Raw genomic sequence first — 4,274 nt, 5'->3', positions numbered from 1 at the left:
TTCCAAAGCTTTCATTTTCTTATTCAAGCTATTTCACCTTCCTTAATACTTGGTAGCGGTTTGGCATTACGATCATAGTGCATCTTCTGTTTGTCATTCTGCTGTTGCAGCTTCTGTTGGGGGTTGTCAGCTGAGCAGGCGACACTTTCAGTCCAACGAAAGGCGGGTTTTTGTATCCCAGGAGAGCAATGAAAGGGTCATTTTCATCTTCACATGCCTTTCTAGGTAAGATCTTGATGGTATGAATTGCTCTTTCACTCCTCCCGTTTGACTGAGGGTATCTTGGGCTAGATGTAGAGATTTCGAATCTCCACTCACTTGGAAATTTACGGAAGGCCAGGGCATATTGTTACCAAAAACGTCATCTGGAATACCCTGCCGCGCATAAGTAGATTTCATGCTGGTAATAACATAGCTGGCTATCTTGTCTTTCAAAAGACAAAGTTCAGGGAGCCTAGAGTAGTAATCAGCCACAAACAAACAGTCAGAGTTCATTTCAAATATGTCTACACCAAGCTTTTGTCAGGGTCTATAAGGGCCGATTTACACGGTACGACTTTGTCGCATTCGACAAGCTTACAACAGGCCTACGACATAAATTGTTTCGTGTAAATCAAACCTACAACTCGCTTACGACTGTTGTATACATCAAAAAAATGCCGTAGGATTTTAAAACATGTTTTAAAACGCTGCAACAATCGTAGCCGAAATCGATAGAAAATTAATGACGTATTTTGTGACAAATTTCTACTGAGTAGGGGACGAAGGTGAAGTTTTCTTTCGTCAAAATGGCGGACGAAGTTGTTGTTGACTGATTCAAATGAAGTCGTTTCTCGAGAAGTACTGAACAAATTAAAGCGAAAAATATCTCGTTTGAAAGTTTTCTCAAAGCGCAGGACAGCAAAAATATCTGTTTACCGTTTGTTAGAACTTTCGCTTCGAAAATCCCGGTGCAAACTTTTGCATATTTAATTTTGTAAGTGGAAATGTCGTGCGCGTGTAAATGGTCCTAAGTCATGTCGTAGGACTGTCGTAAGCTTGTCTTATGCGACAAAGTCGTACCGTGTAAATCGGCCCTAAGAGACTTCATGGGGTTTGAGGGGTTCTTTCTGGTTCTCTCTTTGATACTTGAGACATACTGAGCATTAAGAAACCATTTGCTCAATTTTTTAAAATAATAATCTTAATTTACAAAACACAATTACTACATAGATTACTTACAGTGCCTCATTACGATACTCTACTTACAAAGTAATACTAACGTTACTTACAATGCGCGTTACTTATGCTGGCATTACAATACTGAATGCAGTTACAGGAAATACAATTACTTGCATTACGAGCTATTCACACAGCTAACAATACAATACTCTACTTACATTACTTGCTGAACATATACAGTTACTTACAATACTTACAAAGCGTTATACGAAATACATTTCTTACGGAACAATATTCCAGCACGTCCTATGCAATGTAATCAAAAGGAAGCTCTCACAGTCTATCTGAAAAAAAAAAGGATTATTTGTAGCTAATATAAAGTTTTCGTTTTGGAAATGAATTGCTGGTCGTATTACTGGGGAGGGGATATACTATATATTAGCTTTGAGGAGAGAGGAGTACTTCTCGATTAAGACATTTAATTAAGACAAATTTTCAAGGTTGTATTTAATGAGTGGCTTACTGGTAAACTCCTGAATGGAGATGTCCAGGCTTTTTAACTTGCTTGAACAAATATAATCACGCATAAATAAGGTGGTGTCGTTGAATTTCCGTATTATTGTTGTGTCGAGGGAGTTTGCAATAATACCGAACAAGGTCTCCTCTGTGGTAGGAGAGATTTGGCGCGTATTCACTTCGTTGAACCAGTTCAAGACCTTTTGGGTAAACAACTTGGTAAACATACATTCGATAAAAGAGTGTTCAATTGAATTTTTATCTCCGCAGTATAGATATTCATTGCCCGCCTTAATACCAAACCTGAATAGTTTTTCCTTAGTTACTATCGTTCTATGGATTAATTTAAATTGAAACTCTTTTATATTTACTTTAAGTTCTTTACAAATGTGTTTCAGTGATTTAAAGATCTTAATCCACCCGTCTTTCTTTACAGGGAGTTTTTCGCTCCAACGTTTAGGGCCGTTTGTTCTTCGTTGTGAATCTTGACGTTAAGCAAATTATAGAAGTACCTTAAACTTAGCCTTGTACGGATTAATTTGGGTCTATTCGTTCAGAGAAAAGATATTATCATTTCGGGTAAAGAATGATTTGTTGATGGTGTCGGAGTACTTGGCTAGAGACCATAAGCCTTTCAGAATAGCGCTAACAATTTGATAGTCCTGTGAAAAATTGGATTCACAGGAATATTTATCGCGGAACTCGTGGAATGTTAAAAAATTGCCACTTTCATTCAATAGGTCATTAATAGATAGAATACCCTTTAAAAACCATTCACTAAGATGGGTTTTCCGTCCACCAATATATCTTTGTTATTAAACAATATTAACTCCTACTTTTGATCGTAGGGGTAAAGAGCTTTTAATTTGTTGAAGAAGTCCAGTATCTTCTTATAGAAGAGCGGGAGGTCGTTAAAGTAATTCTTGTAGTAGTTGCTTAGTAGAAAGTTTAACCCTCCCTTTCTTCTGAAAAAATGTTTTGGAATAATACATCAATTACTATTGTCCGAATTTCGCAACAGTCTCAGGATCCAGGCGAGTTTGAGGGCTTTTAACACAATATAAAAATCGATCATGTGTATTCCACTGTTGTCTGAATCTTGGTAATAGCCCGATCTTTTTATTTTATCCTTTTTTTTTTTGTTTTTCCAAAGGAACTTGAAAGATTTTGTTCTTACAATGTTCGCAATTCCTCTGGAAACATCTAGATTAGAGGCCGAATAGACAAGTTGCGATATACCCAAGTTTTTAATTAACACGGCTCTTCCAAATATCGTCAAATCCCGTAAACTCCACATATCCAGCGTTTACAACTTTCGGATCTTTTTGTCGAAGTTGAGCTCGTTGTGCTCTTTAATATTATACGAAAAATATATCCGTAATATCTTAACAGGGCTGTGGAACCATTTTAAATCAACCGTCTACTGGTTTATTATATATATAATGATTGAATCTCTCACAACCAAATACAACTGCAAGAAGGTCCTTCTCTGCCTGGGCATAGCGTTCTTCTGCATGGTTACGAGACCGTGATCCATAAGCAATCGGGCCCATCCTGGCGGATGCAACCTCCGGGGTCTGACTTCGAAGTATCCACTTGCAACTTGACTAGCTCAGAGGGATCAACTAACTTCAAAACAGGCTGACTTGACAAGATCTGCTTCAAATGCTCAAGTGACTACATGTGCTCGTCAGACCAGATCCATTTAAGATCCTTCTTTAACAGGCTTCGCAAAGGTGGAATGGTCTTCTACTGACTGGGGATAAATTGAAAAAATGTTTGTCCATTTTGGTATAAAGTATTAGCCGCAGCGTTCGCCTTCAGTTGGTTTCTAAATAGGGTTATTAATTGGTCTTTTACCATTTTAATTTGATCGTAATATTTTTCTTCCTTATTTTGCAATTTGTTGGTTTTGCTGGTATCCGGATCATTCTAAGTTCGTCGTCGTTTAAATGCTCTTTTTGAAAGTCACTTTAGGTTAAGTGCTGAAGTTCATTTGTTCTCTCTTTTACTAAGGCAATGCATGTGGGAATTGTCGGGACTGGTAAAAGACTCGATGATGAAATGCCATGAGTGATCAATGAAGCGTTAGATAAAGTTATATCAAGATTCGAGTTATGCCTCTGCGTTCGCTGAAGCTGATGTTCAAGCATGCAACTGGCACTATAAAAATGGCTATTCTAAAGATTCTGATCTGTCCGTAAGAAAACGACCGCCCTAATTCGCATTGATTTGAATGGAAATATCACCTGTGTCGAAGAAACACTGCAACGTAAAAACTACTCTTGGGCTAACACCTGAAATAAGTAACAAGGTCTCGCCTACCACAATCAAAGATACGTAAATCATTAAAAATTTTACCCTCTTTGGCTAGTAGACAAAATGTCGCATTGGTGAAACATTTGGCGATGAACATAAATCATATCAGTGATCATTGTTCCTCTTCGTAGTTCTAAAATTCGAAGACAGCCATTTACAGTTTAGAACCTTGTATTATAATGTACATTAAGTTTTCAGTGATATGAGAGAAATACTATGGATATTTATAAAAACCCAACATTGATATGGGAATGAAAGTGTGAGTTTAATTGTTTCTC

At 37.3% G+C, this 4,274-nt stretch overlaps 1 long non-coding RNA gene across 1 annotated transcript; it reads right to left on the bottom strand.

Moving 5' to 3' along the window:
- Positions 1-2,903: 2,903 nt before the first annotated feature.
- LOC149116600 (uncharacterized) lies at positions 2,904-4,274 on the bottom strand. The gene is made up of 2 exons (XR_016205417.1): positions 4,039-4,274; positions 2,904-3,433 (listed from the first exon to the last, which is right to left on the bottom strand). It is a non-coding gene; the product is annotated as an uncharacterized LOC149116600 (long non-coding RNA).

This window comes from Orbicella faveolata, unplaced genomic scaffold (assembly GCF_042242905.1).
Source record: "Orbicella faveolata isolate gen_17 unplaced genomic scaffold, um_ofav_v1 contig_12, whole genome shotgun sequence".
Taxonomy (NCBI): Eukaryota; Metazoa; Cnidaria; class Anthozoa; order Scleractinia; family Merulinidae; genus Orbicella; species Orbicella faveolata.
The sequence above is the reverse complement of the archived record's forward strand: the minus strand, read 5'-3'. Positions and strand labels throughout refer to the sequence as shown.